The following is a 15,849-nucleotide window of genomic DNA, read 5'->3' as shown; positions in this document are numbered from 1 at the left end:
TCCTGCATTTCTGTGGCACACTCTTGAAATATTCAATGAGATGCCAGATTTTTTTTTTTCTGCTGAAAGCTGAGATGACGATGATACCAATCAGACCACTGCACCGATAATTGCCCAATATTATCGTATTACGTGCCCCCATTAGATAGATATTGATTCTCCTGCCCAGAAGGATACCAGTGGTTCAGATATCCCACCAACAGCAGTAAAAAATATGATTCTGCCTGTAGCGTCATAGCTCAAGTCATTTAAAGTCTTTAAAAAGTTAAAACTTGGAAATATTTAATTAAAATCATCCATTAACATATGGCCCATGGCTCTAGAAAATGGAATCCAAGGCACAAATGGCAAAGCCATAATTCAATCTTAAACCGGGAGCTCTGTCAATAGCATCGGGTAAGGTCAGGTACTTCACAATCTCCATCTGCGTCTTCCAGCTGAGTTATGATCTCTCAATTATATTACAACATAAAAATTTTTGCCCAGGTTGGCAGCATAATTGAGTTGAATTGACTAAAGGATTCATATTACAGTTTAATCCTCTCTCACACAGTGGGGGGTCATTCAAATGTGGGCAGAGAGCCGGAGACAGTCAAAGATTCTTAGCCTTGACGCTCAACTCTGCAGATTAGAATATGAAATTAATCCAGTGGTGTCTGAAAGCAGCGCAGGGATCATATACATCTAAAAGATTCTCATTCTTTGAAAGTTGTTAATATATGGAAGTGATTAATCAGAGCATGTGAGGGTGGGTAGAATTTCATCTAAATTTTAATCGCTTGCCGTTATGTTTGATTTGAGGCAATGTTTCATAAAGAATAAGTTTCATAAAGAATGATATACTGCAGTTGATTCCCAAGGTCCCCCTCTCCTTAGACAATGGTCTTTTCTATGTATTCCTGAAGTATTTTTAACTATTTATATGTAACATGAATATACTGTCAGAATTTTACCCGGGGTTGCTGATTTACTTTCACCACACCAGATAATGCAGACTTCATAAGTTATAGCCTATAATAGACGTGTCAGGAAAAGTCAAACACTTTTAAAATTCAAAGCTGTATTGTGTTTCATATATTTAGGTGACCTTGACTTTTCTGATGATATTCAAAAACTCGTTGATGGCTTGCTCGTATGAAGACTATGCAGGAGTCACAGCATCCACTAACAAAGCCTGTGCAAAGGAGATTTTGTTTTGAAAAACAGCTTTTTCTCATCTTGCACATAATTGCCAGCCAATAGTCTTTTTTAGAACGCATGAACCAAATAAGATAACTCGGCTTGTGTAACATCTGAGTTGCCTTGTGTTTTTTTTTCTCCAGTTTTGTTTGTCTCTCAGTGAAAAAGAATCCCCTTGCTATTTTATTTGACGTTCCCGTCCCCCGCAGAGGATTCATGCTAAAGAAAGCCGAACACTGTTAATGTATTCTAATTAAAAAACAAACATAAGTAGACGTTCAGGTTCAATCTCTGGTTATTCAGCCGCCTAATTATGAGTGTTTATTTTATATTTGTTTAATTCATGAAGGATGATTCATTCAATGACTGCTCCAGCTGAAGGGGAGAGTGGTGTCTTTGAAAATCCAGTAACGATGAGGGATTGGCTCGTTCCATCAGAGGTCAGCATGGTGCCGTGTGAAACACTGGTTCTCAAATCAAGGAAAATATGAAGGATTTAGTGAAATGTCTGTCATTTTGGGAAAAAGTTACAAAATGATAACTGACAAGACCTGCAACCTAACTGGTTATATAATCTCATATTGCATAATTACTTTTTAAATTTTTAAAGCATTTTCTGTTTTCTCCCATTAAAATGAACAGTGTACTTTTCAAATATACCATTGACTTTCTAATTCCTTGCAGCTTTGAAGTGTGTAGCAGTTTGTAGAATCAGATACATGTGATGCCTCCATATAATATTCATTTAGTTAGTTAGTCAGTTAAAAGCTTTACTTAAGTCTATGAAGATACCTACTGCATGAAGATTGTTGTCGATTGCATCAGCTATTTCTTCAACCATCTGCATCACTGCATATATAGTTGTTCTGTTCTTTCTGAATCCATATTGTTCATTTAAAATATTATATTTTTCAATTAAATTATCAAATTGTTTTATAAAGAGCTTTTCTAAAATTTTTGAGAATTGTGGCAGTAGAGCTATAGGCCTGTAATTGTCCATACTGTGTCTGTCACCATTTTTAAAGATGGGAACTACTTTGGCTAGTTTCATGTCGTGTGGGAAGATGCCTGTTTGGAAGGAAAGGTTGCATATATATGTTAGAGGTTTTACAATGCTATGGATGATCTCTTTAAGTGTACACATATCAATAAGGTTTACATCAGTTGATGTTTTATTCTTGAACTTATTTACGTCAATGATATCCCTTTCTTCAATCCCACAAAGAAACATAGAATTTAAATTCCGTTTGATTAAACCATTAAAGAGATCTTTATTTTGATTGTCCATAATCATTTTGTTTGCCAAAGTAGGTCCAACACTAACAAAATAATCATTAAAGTTGTTCGCAATTGTCTTTAAGTGCTCAACTTTTGATCCACTGACGTTCATGATTTCATTTCATCTCCATGTTGATGAATTACACGTTGCTGTTTTTCCTGTTTAGTTCACTGTGAACTAATCCAGATGGAAATTTCAGAATCAACCTTATGAATTAAATTGTGTTCATTCGCTGTGTACTGATGAATAGTCATCGTTTTTTCAGTTGATGAGTACTTGCGATGGATTAAGGTGTTACATTTGATTCAATAAAATAAATATTTGTGCACACCCACATAAAACATAGGCTCTCAAGGGCGCTATGAAGACTATTTTCCCTTCCTTCATTTGACTCTCACATTCACACCACAGTTCACTGCCTGATAGCAATTAATCATCTATAATGAGACGTGTCATGTATCTTATTGGCAACAATTATGAGCAGTGGAAACAAACAAAGGAGAGCCATCATGCCAGGTCTGTGCTGAAAAGATCATTTATGTGCTTACTGCGTGATTGATTTTGTGTCTTTTTGTTGTCAAATGTTTATGTGTTCTGTAGACATTACTCAGTTTCTCTCTGTAAAAAAGCTCTACATGGATCTGCCTGGAGATGCTGCAGAAATCCCACCACACTGCCACAGCTGTTAAGTAAGTAGATGATCTTAATGCACCTTAAATTACTAGTATTTTACCTCTACATTAAAATGCCATACTTTTATTCCACTACATTTGAAAGGCAAACAGTGCACTAGCAAGCAGTGTGAAATGGTTACACCTGCTTCAGTATTAAGCAATCTACACATTAATGCCACGGTTGTTTCAAGACGTTTTCCCCCAAGAAATTGTTTAGCAGAGGTGGTAAACCAGCCAGATTATGAAGCATCTTGTCTCTTGTCATAGCTGATTAATGAGGGCCCAGCCAACTCATCAGTAAGTGACACTTGCTGTATGAAATTGTGCCTTTTCTTCTTGAAGTGTTTTATTTGATAAAAGCGTATTCAAGATGCCATTTTATGCTAATTTTCAGGTTCATACTTTTATTTTAGCTGTCAGATTGAATAGGTTCATTCTTAATTTTCAAAGTACACATTATTTTTTTCATTTTGTCCATTGCTGCAATCACTCTACTCTATGTTTAAAGCGGGCAGTTTTAGCTCCAGTCCTCCTTAAAGCTCTGCAGGTGTTTGTAACGTCAGCTATAGCAGCACTTTTACTGTGAATATCGCCACAATAACATACTGGCCTGGGCTTCACTGCCCAGTGGGCCACCTTTGTGTGCTCGGAGCTAGCCAGCTGCTGGGTGCTATTTAAAGGTACATAATGTTACACTACTGCTTTTGATATATAGTTGGCTTCAAATGAGGCTTAATGTTCACACAGTCTCTGTTGACTGTGGAGACGCTCTGTATTTAAGGCAAGGTGGCCCGCCTCTGCAATATAATACTGTGGGACACCTTGCAAGACTAGAGATCTTCAAGGTCCTCTTAGTTGCTGTAAAACCCAACCTGGGACCTGATTTGAGAGTTGACTTAAGATTGTGTCCAATTGTCCTCCAGGTCTGACTGTTCCTGTAGCTCTCTTGGGTTAGGTCTCTTGAGCATAATACAATAAGATAATATTCATTGTAAAAATAGTTGCCAATGAATGTCCTCATTGATAAGCTGGTTGTATGTTCTGATGCATGGCATGCATAGCCATGCATCAGAACATATGGCGCCCCCTGTGTTGCTCACGTAATGAGTTACAGGAAATGACGCCGTCAGCTTTGTCTCAGGGATAAGCGTTTGAAAAACAGCAGAGGCAGAGACCAATGATACAGCAGCGAAACACACAATTACAGGTTCTTATTTAAAAGCAAACCCTAATGCGAAGAAATGCCTGCCGTCTGTTTTCACCGGTAGTTATTTTAAAGCTGACGCTTGATGAAGCTGATTCATCAAAAAACAGATAAAACAGACAGACGGCATTTCTGTCTGTTTTGTTTGTTTTTAGATTAACCTGCAATCATGAGTTTGTCCCTCGAAATGGACAAAAATCTGGTGGAGATGGCACATTTAGCAAACACTAATTAGCTGAAATTAAGTCAATGAGATGATGGGGTATAATGTAACTTGGAACTTTGGAATATTTCACACCATTAGTAAGAGACAGTCTAAAGTGAATCCTTTATTTCTTCACAACAGAAACTTGAGCAAAATCTGATCATATACATATATATATATGTATTGTTATATATGCTGGAAATAATCAAGTAGAGCTTATTCTTTTTACTGGATTTTTAATCAATAAATTGAAATGTTGTCCTCGTTTTTGCTATCAGTTACATTTTTAAGCTTTTAGTGTTACAGCATTAGTGTGGCCTAATGCTATCTTGCAAAACATGATTCAGTGAGAGTCATGCAGTGACGTATACAGATTTTAAATAGCATCTTAACACCTCCTGAAAATCTTTAGTTTGTTGGCCACCAGTGGTTGAACCTCCCCTCTTGCTCCTTCTATCTGTACAGTAATCTAGGGCAGCTAGTTAGAGAGGTTAATTTCCTAACAAGCTAATTACTTAAACATGTCTGAAGTGACATTACAGTTGTACAATAAATACAGTTAATATCAACCAGACAGTGCAGCATTATGACATACAGAGAGAGAGAGTGAGTTTATTGTGCCATGTGAACCTTACAGCAGTTATACACAATAATGTACATTGTAAGTGAGATAGCAGAGAGGAAGCATAGTCAAGATAAGCAGAAAGAGAAGAAGGCAGAAACAAAATTCACAATACCACATAAATAAAATATTTTGTTTCTTTCAGGTGGGGTGGGGGGGCCCTTCTGCAGGGTTTTCCCCTATGGTCCACCCAGCTCTAAGGGTCTGACCCTTGGGATGCCAGAGTTAATCCATAGACATGAACAATACACTGCTAGCTAGCCTGTGCATGGTCGGTCCAACCCTTTGATCTTCAGCATGGGATCTGTCTCCATCATCTCTGGGAGACCTATCAGCACAGCACACATGCACTCAGAGAAAATGACTGCACAATTGGGAAGACTCGATAGGACCAGTCTCTTGTTGAGAATGCTCGGCTGTTGACAAGTGAGGGCTCCTACTTTCTTTCTTAGCCACCCTTTAAATATTTATCACCACAGCTTATCGCCCCTTGATCAATTATACACCTGCCATGGGCTCACAATTAATTATTTATGCTGCTGATAAGCATCTCACCCATTGATTTTTGTCACTCATTTGAGATGTATATACTGGAAGGGATTTTCTCTCGCTCTGCCTCTTGACATTTGGCCCATCACAATAGGGAGCCAAGCAGAAGTGACAGTTCAGACTTTTTTCAGACACAGCAACCCCTTGAACGTTACAGGGTGCAGACCATCATTGTTGATTCTAGCTGTTCGTCACATGGCAATATATCGTGCAGCCCTGTCTCCTAGAAAATCTGTTAATGTAAATATAATTAGCAACAGCAAATATGCCTGGAGGAAAACGTAATGCCAACTGAATTACTTTTAATATTAACATGAGGAATGCTGTTAATTAATGTACGTTACTAATTGCCAAAATGTTGATACTGAACGTGTGTTTACTGACCACATATTTCATTTGTTTCCTGCCAAAATAGGCTGTCTTGTAATGCACAATCCACTTATAGTACTATAGCATCACTATGATGCATTCAGAGACCACTCAGAAGAATGTGTTAGTCTATTTTATATGAATGTTTTACTGCTGAAAAAAAGTCATTGCTTTTTGGTGTTCATTTGGTGTCACAGCTATATGGCCCAGAGGCTGGGGGTTCCCTGCCCCTGGCCTAAACCAAACCACTGCCTGGACATGAACCCTGGATTCTGGTGTCACAGTCCTGCAAAATGTAGTGTTTCGTTCACTCAAAGAAATGTTGACTCTGAACATAATCTAGGCAATGATTACATTTGTCTCCACAACATAATTATGAATGCAGGCCTGGAATAGAGTCATTTTTAGGGCAAGACAAACTCAAAGTCATTGAGGCATCACATCCAAAATTTAGGGCAACAAGGCCAAAACCAATGGTGCAGTGCCAATATGATAAGGATAGTGACAATGACATATTATGAAGACAAAACAGTATACAATCAACAATCAAGAGTCAGCATATTGTAAAATGCTGTTTATTAAAACTGTGACCTGAATGTTTGACCCTTCCACAAAATGCTGTGTGATTGATTTTTTTTAAATGTGAACAACTCCTTATATTATTTGTTATTGTTCTATTTTAATGACAAAATAAAATCTATAAGTAGGCTAAGGGTGACCAAGATTAATCTGAAGAAGTTTTGACACCCATGCAACTATTAGCATTTGAGTCTAAGATCATAAGAGCAGTCACAAAAATGACACTTTTTTTTACATATAACACACAGAGGAGGTCACTAAACACACAGAGGAGGTCACTAAATACACTGTAGACACACAGCAGCTGAAAGAGGAGGTCATATCATACAGAGAAATATCAGCTGTTTCTGAGTGAATAATTGTTCAAGTTATTCATTAAAAGGAAGAAAAAAAACGACTGTGGGAATTTGAGGCAAACCTTCTCAAATATAAAATATAAAATATGGGCCAGTTGGAGTATTAGATACATGCTGAATTAAACACTGGGTCATAACACTGTTAATTTGCCATGTAGCAGGGGAAAAAAGGATTCTTCCCCTGAATGCCTGACAAGTCAGTTTACGCCATCCTTTTGGATTGTAGCTTGTTTTCAATTGCAAACTTTAAAACACACGTGTATTAATGATTACGCGGTACAGGTGGGCCGCTAATGTTAACTGAATGGGAGTAACCTTGTGCCACAGTTGATGTCCAGCCTGACGACGGAGACACTGGGAAAGGTGACATTACAATATAATGCGCAAATCCTCGCAAATTAATCCTCATTAATTGTATGTCAATTGATTGCTGCTTCAGGACAAATAACATTATTATTCTGTGCTTATCAGCATGTTCTGTCCACTGTTACTTAATTATAATAGGTCATTGTATCTGTAATTACAATGCAGACTATCTTTTCGTGACAATTCAAGTTTTCTAATTTGTGACTTCATGGCTCAGTTGAATAAAAATCCCAGTTCTTTATTAGGAGAACTCTGCTATTGCTGACATACTCACAGAGATTCACACATCTCCCTCTGTGAGCTGCCCATTAAAGTCTCGGCTATGAAAGTTGCAGAAAAGCACTGGAACACGACATAAAAGTTGGTCTTACAGTTGCCTTCTAAAGTTTTCCAGTTCTGCCTCTGATTAAAGCCTTCCGTCCTTTTCCAGACAGCATTGAGGCACAACTGACTAACTCCACAGAAACTGCTGGCAGGACTCAGGTTATCATGACATTTTCATCAAATTTGTTCATTTTCTCGGATTTCCTGGTGGCCCGGAGCATCATGAATCAGAATCAGAATCATTTAGAGATTCTGAAAAGTGTGAGATATTATGTCCTATCAAGCCAGAAATGCAATAAGACCTGCATGCATAATATATACGGCACCATTCATTCATACCATTAATTCTTTACTTAGTAGTTCCAGGTAACATAAAACAGCAGTATCACTCACAAACTCCTTTTGTAGCCTCATGGTCACTGCAACCTCTACAGATTTCTTTTCTCATCTACCTGTTGGAGAGAGAGCTCAGATGAATTATTTCACTCCTCCATTTCCCTCTACAAGAACACCCCTGCCACCCATTCATAATGGTTCAATCCAGCGCCAAGGCTAACATATGCTGGGTGCCACTAAGAGTTGAAGAGAGAAATTGAAATGTTACTTTCTTCATAGTCGTGGCTCCTGGTTTCGACAGACTTACCATGCCAGGGGAAGATTGATTGCTGAGGAGATTGAGTTTGAAAGTCGGCTCTCACTGTGGATAAGGCATTCAAGATTAGTTTTCAAAAATGATGTGTAGATGCTTTCAGATTTGGCAAGAGAAAGGTTGGACAGAGACCAGACTAATTTTTGTACTTTTTCCTCCTCCCTCAAGTGTGAAACTACTCAAAGATCATCGCGATTTTTGGTGAATTCCACGGTCTCGTGCCTTTGTTGAGTAAATGCCAGTTCACAAACTCTGAGACATTTTCCGCTGTCAGAGTTCAAAGATCTCTCAATCAGAAGTAATCCCTTGTTTTTTCCTCCAAAGATACACAACTGTCTTTTCTTTTGCATTCTGCTCGCGCACATTTCTCTTCCTCCAGTCCATCGACATTAGCAAAACAAGTCAGTGGACTTCCGAATGTGTTCAGACAACTGTAGATGTCAAGACTAGTCCACGAGGCATATTAGACAGATCAAAGAGTAAGAGATTAATGGCTATGCCCAGATGGAAAACAGGGTAATTAATGAGGAGCTTAACAGCAAATTAAATAGACGGCAATGCAATTATGGAGGTGAGCGTTGATCAATAACCTTGACTAGCAGCCTCTGGGATGCTGCATCATACAATAAAACCTGACTTATTTGGTCTATCAGCAGAGAAACATCCGAACATGAAACAGCAGGGGTGTGCGTGCATGAGTGTGTTGCTTAGGGTGAGAGCAAATGTGTGTGCCTAATAGATTGCTATTTTTGTCAAAGACATACTGTATGCCAGGATGAAATATAGCCTCCAGACCAGAAATGAGCAATCAAGTCATTTATGCATTAATTTATCATTGATTAGCACTCTCACTGGTATTTATATTCACCGTGAGATCAGGAGTGTTGGCCTCATGACCCCCTAGAAATTATCATTAAACTGGTTAATGAGAAGTTGTTTTAAATTTGCATTCAAGGTTAGTAAGTGGGCCTAATTGGCTTCAAAATATAATTTGAAAAGGGTATAATTAAAGATTTTTGTTCCAAATTCCTATGCTGTGTATGTAGTGAATTTTAGGAAGAGGAGAATTTAACCAGGTTGAGTATTTCCAGAACAAATATCTTGTGTTTTTTAAGGAACCTGATGATAGTTAATAACCTCAGTACTGTATATAAAACCTTGGTGAAGTTTGCTTAAAACACTAAATAAGCTTAAGTCTCCCTTCTTGGCTATTGTTCAAAATGAAAAACGAATAATAATGATCATCTCCCCAGCCAAGGAACACAACACCACAGTATGGATTTATTTGTAGTCGTTCTGCTGAAAGTGTCACATTCTTCAAAAGGATCTTGAGGTTGATTTCTCTAAGGGTTCCCTGTGGAGTTTCATTGTTTTTTTTGCATTCAATATTTCTCACCAAATTGCCTTCCATGTATCCTTAAGGCTAAAGAAATACCGAAATTAATGTATTTTCTATCAAATAAAACATTTAAGGTGTTTTTTTTAATGCTTTGAAACTTTCATTGTTTACAAATGCATAAAGTCTTCTTCTTTTCTTCTAATGGCAAAGGGTTATTAAGGCGGATTACTGCTGCTGGCATTCGATGTTCATTACTGCCCTTTGCCTTAAGCAGAAATGTGTATCATGAATGAATTTATTGAAGAACCAGGTACTGGTTTTCTTCAACCTTCCACATTGTTTGGTCCTCTGAACATGCTGATCAGTGTTTCCTGGCCCCACCAACTCAGTCCTCTCAAAGACGTTACACTGGGATAATGTCATGGACTGGAAACCTCTGTGGATTAAACAAATACATCACAATAACTGACTATGTTTGCAGTTGGAGCTGTCCTGTTCAAAGCTATAAAGACTAATAATGGTGGTTTATGGGGAAAAAGTAGGATTTTTTTAATTGCAGTATCTATGCAATATCTAGCTTATTAGTTTGTGTCCACCACCCACAAGTGGTCAAAACATCAATCAGTCAACTAAACTCTTGGCATTATGGACAAATTATAGTCTGTGTCATTTAATTTAGGCATCCATGGCCATCTTGCAGTTGTGCTGCCGTATTTATACTTGTTTCAGCTTGTGAGTTAGGTTTGGTGAAAGTGCTTCCACCCATTGTTTGCTATCATTTTCCTGGCAGCCACCAAGATCTATGTTTGATCTCTTTAATTTACATCTTCATGTACTCCCCCAAGGAGAAAATGCACTCTACGGGGTACCTTTGGCCTTTGAGAATATTTTTTCCTCCAGCTTTTCTTTTTTAATCCTCCCGTGATTCGATTTTCTTTCCATAGTTAGGACTATGGTACGTTTTGATGGGCCAGGGATCGAGATGGGATTTTATGTCAAAGGATGCAGTTTACTAATGGTATCATGACAACTAAAACAACGCTACTGGTCCTGCTGTGCTTTGTGGGCAGACTAACGAGAGCACAGACACTCTCTTCCCTCTGTCGACATGCATGTGTTACCTTGCAGGCAAGAAAGGTGGTGTTTCTTTAATCTGTATTTGAAGCTTCTCTTGCAGAAGCAGCTTCTTACCAAACTGTATGGGGTGAACAAACATGAGATGTATGCACAGAATACATTGTGCCTTGAACACACATCTTCAGAGTGAGTGAAATACAAAAGGACATTACATTTTTAGAAAAATATAAGGAATAAAGAGTAAAGAAGCGATCAGACAAACGACTGGCAAATTACATTCACTTTTTAATCCTCTGCATTGTAGATTTTAAAGGATATGGATCAAAACAAAATCCATTTTACATGTGCCAGACTTTAATTTTCCGAGAGGCACTTTGTTATTGAAAGAGAACACTGGATGCCACTTTGAGAGCTTATTACTGAGCAGACTTCATTGTTTCTCAACAGTATCTGTATCTTGCCAGCTGAATTTTAAAATGCTTTGTCTGTGCCTGATGTTTTATGTGAAATAAGACATATTTAATATGGAGGCTGTCCTATCTCCAGAAAAAAAGACAGCACTGTTGTTTATTTAAACAGCTTAAAACAACCAGTGTGTGCATCCATTGCCAATGTGTGGCGTCCTTATTGCACAGAGAAAAATGATGCTGTGGAGGCGGGGTAGGTGTACACCTTTGATATTTAATATCAGTCTCTTGCAAACAGTCAGCATTGGTAACCATTATCCATGACTGCAAACTTTCCCTAACCTTTACCCGAGACCTTTCAAACCTGATGTTCATAAACTCATTTTTAAGAAAAAGACGCACCACGAAATAAGTGACCTGTGGACAGTCAGACCCAGTCCAAATAGACCCACGGATAATTAGACCAGATTCAAAATGTGGTTGAACAAGGCAGACCCAAAAAGAGACAGCACCCCAGCAATGGCAGCAGCATGATGTGCCACCAATTAATGAGCAGCTGTAGTCATAAAGAGCAGGAATACATGTTGTTTTTCCCTGTTTCAAAAAACCTCCCGCAATTATTGTGATGCACCAGGTCAGCAGAACTAATAGTCCCTCAGATATTAGACAGATTGACACACCAGTGTGAAACCTGCAGAAATACAACAGGACTCTGCCCAACAGGATTTGAATGAATATAATTTGGACCCAGGAAATATAACCTGACCTTGACTAACAGGGGCAGTGCTTTAGAAATGCATTACAACATGCTATTTACACTATTTACAACAGCCAGGAGTACTACAAACCAAGAGGTATCAATGATCTTGATAATGACCCCACAGAGGTTACATACCTTAAACTCCCCTCCAGTCACAACTGAAGAAACCCCTTGAATGAGCGGTGAAGAGTTTTCAAGTATCTACAACCAAGTCCTGTTGCCCTTGATTCAGCCCTCCCTGCAGAACCATGACCTAGAAGACTGAACATCTTCTCAGACACAGCCGTGTCAGTGCACTTCAGAACTATTTCTAATGCTGCAAATTGTCCTTTAAAAACAGACACGCACTTATTGTGAATTAGGCATTTGATTTATATGTCTGGCCACAAGAAAGTGACAGAACAACTGTCAGTACTGCTAGTCATTCTATAGGCCAGAGGCACATTGAATATGTAGAATATGTAGTGTAATGAGATGGCTTTCGCTGCTGTCTTGCTGTTTCTGTCTTGAAAATCAAATCATGGCAAAATAATAATGGCTTGCCTGAAGGTTCTTTCAGTGTCTTTTTTTTTTTTTTTTTTTACAGAGGCACAGATGCAAATTAAATCTAAAAAAAAGAAAAAAAAAAAACAGAATATCTCCCCAGAGTGCTACTAAAGCTGTGCAGTATGATATGCACATGTTGAATAATGTGTCGGCTTGTAACAGTTTTTTGTGAATGTATGATCTGTCAAACTCTGAAAATTAGCAAGTCTCTGCTATTAATGATCCGGTTTGATTCGCACTTTACATTTCAGCTGATCCGCATAAGAGTGGATTTTAGAAATTGGACCTCTGAACACAGAATCCTGTTTCCTCAGGGGTTTTTCCCTGAGTAAGTGATCCACAAAATCCCAGTGCATGGAGAGATAAAGGGAGGGAGAGAAAAAAGAAACAGAGAGTGTGGCATGGGGAGAAGTGGAGGGGAGGCAGAGTGTGACATAGGAGTGCATTTCAGCTCCACTGCCTCGCATCCTGTGCGTGTGACCGTGGAGGATCTGAAAACCTCAGCTTCGCCCCACAGCAACGCAAGGAGAGGAATGTTCTTGGGGAGACTAAATTTAGACCCAATGTGCTGTACCATCAATCCAGATTAAGCTAACTGCGAAGCCGCAAGAATATGGCTGAATGTTGAATCCAGGTTACATAAGTGTTACTTTGCGTTTGGCCCACCGTGGCTTGGAAATGAAGGAACATAAATGTTTCTGAGAGCACTCTATTATGTCTGCTATAGGGCCTTATCAGTACTTCACGCACCAACTTAATATCTGGATATGGCCCTAAGCTCCTTAAAATTCTTTGTTGTACTAAAGCAAATGATAAAGATGCCTTAAGATTCTGTGGGACAGACTCTCAACTGTTCATGAATACAGTGTTGGTCAATACCTAATTTCACTTTTTAATGTGTGTCTTGATGGAAATTCTGACTCTCAGAGATAGATTTTTTTTTTTTTCCTGAGCATTTTAAAGCTTTAAAAGGACATGTTCCAGGCTTGTCTGCTTGAATTGACAGGTATCTCTGGTTTTAGCACTCAGTTATGGTAGCTGCTCCTGTGGCCTGTCCACTTCAACTGCACCCAATCACCCAGGATTTCTGTCCACCAAGAGCTTAAAAAGGGACAGGAATCGAGAAACCAAACCACTGAGAACCTATTCCAGATTGTCCGATCGACACTGTACACCTCTGATCTTATCAGTTCCTTTTAGCGATGCCACTGTGTTTTTCTGACAGTTGCGCATTGCAAAGCAATGACATCAAACACAAGCATCTATGCTGCTTCAATTGGGCCAAAGCGTGACTTTATTTCACAAAGCAAGATGACAAGAGTGCTAGTGCTAATGTCTGTAAAATATAGCTTTCAAGTAAGGGTGGAAACTTGCAATATGCTGGTGCAACATGGGCTTAAATTCCAGGAATGTCATGTATTTGACACCATGTACGAGTGCCACTGCTTCCCAACTGAGCAGACGTCCATTACCGAGGGTAAAATCCTATCTTATACTAATATTAGTGTCACGCAGACAGGCTTTGCAGATTTTTTCTTTGACTGAGAAAACCTAAATGAAAATGAATGCTGTTCAAATATTCTCTCATTTCATCCATTTTAAATGACAGTTGCTGCAGTTAGCGCTCATGCTACAGCCAACTTGACCAAAATTGATCAGGAATCTGTAAGGGAATCAGACCAATAGGATGAATCAATAATGGCATTGGTATCAATAAAATATGATCAATTCCCATCCCTAGTGGGCATCAAGTGCAGGCTCCAAAAGGTCCCTCTGGGTTACATTAGACTCTGCTGCATAAGTCTACACATGCATGAATATTCCTAATCTGTTGTTTTATGTGTGCAAACAGCAGATGTATGTGTGAAAGATTGGCAACGCACTCACTCACTGCATTACGCCGTGCTTTGAAACAATCTCTGCAGGGCTACACTCCTTTCAACTCATGTATTTACTCACATCACTTACATGTCTGTTACAAGCTGTTCATTTTCCACAGATCTGTATCAGTGTTGTAACATGCACACATGCATACAGGCAAGTATTCACACAAATGACTGCCTGTCACACTAAGCGCTGCATTACCTTCTTACAGGCTTCTGTCTCAGTCTGACGTTGTCGTTTTCATCACCTCATACATTATGAATGAATCATAACATAAATAACAAATGTCTGACAGGCATTTAAACATGATGTTCTTCATCACATTGTGAATTAAATTCACAGCGCATGTGAAAGCAGTGGTAGGATTTTGATTTATTTTGATATCTAATATGAAAAATGAGTCTGTAGATGGATACATAGACAGATTTTCAGTGAATCACCAAAAAATGAAGAAAAATGTGCCCAATGAAAGTACATCTTCATCCGCTTAAAACCTCAACAACTTTATATGACATTCACCATTTTAAAAGTAGGCCTCTTGACGCGCTTTGTCAGTAGATCCTCTATAAATACACACGAGCCTCCTGGGTACTTACAGACTACAGCCAACTCATTTAACATTCAACCATTCTCCTTCAGTCACTCTTTACAAACAATTAGCAAATTATTAATTCACAGTTTATTGACAGCGAGGCTGCTTGGGTCACCATGGCAACACAGCAGGCCAACAAAACTGGAGCTTGGAGTTGATCCACAGTCTGCAGTATTTCTTGGATTTCATTGTAGTCTTGGTCTGTGTTCTCTTTCATCGCGCTGTCTCTCTAAACACTGTTAAGTTCTTTGTTCTTCATCTCACGTTTTCATGTCAACAGGCGTGTCACACAGACATATCAAAAGCGATGTGTTAATGTGATTCTCGGTAGTGCCGGCGCACAGAGAAAAGCCTCCCTCGTTATCAGAGTAAATGCCATTTGCATTAACCAAAAATTGTGATGGATTCTTCTTGTCAAACATGCATGTATTCTGCTCCAGCTTAATCAAATATTTATTCAAATGCCGTGTTCCTGAAATAGTGCAATGGTTAACGCTTCACTTAGTGGGGGGAAATACGGTATTGATTAATATTCCTTGTTTCATTTCCATGCAGCCCTACTGCGTCTTGACTTGTGCAGATGTAATTTTACTGAACTCTCTGAGCTGATGGTGCCATAATTCATCATGTAAATAAATGCATCAACATTTCAAAGCTGTTTTCATAGAGGACATTTATAACACGAATATATTCCCTGAACTTACATTGTCATGTTTGTTTGCACTGCTTGTCAAATTACCTGTCTGCGTCATCTTTTATACAAGGTGTGCTCTCAATTGTGAAGGCATCCTTTCTCCACTCGAATATCTCAAATTAGAATCCAGCAGGGACATCTTTTCTCTCAGCCCAGCAGGACCGTCTTCGCTTCCCCAGCGGTATGGAGATGTGA

Source organism: Chelmon rostratus, chromosome 12, assembly GCF_017976325.1.
Source record: "Chelmon rostratus isolate fCheRos1 chromosome 12, fCheRos1.pri, whole genome shotgun sequence".
NCBI classification, from domain to species: Eukaryota; Metazoa; Chordata; class Actinopteri; order Chaetodontiformes; family Chaetodontidae; genus Chelmon; species Chelmon rostratus.
This window is presented reverse-complemented; position numbering follows the sequence as displayed.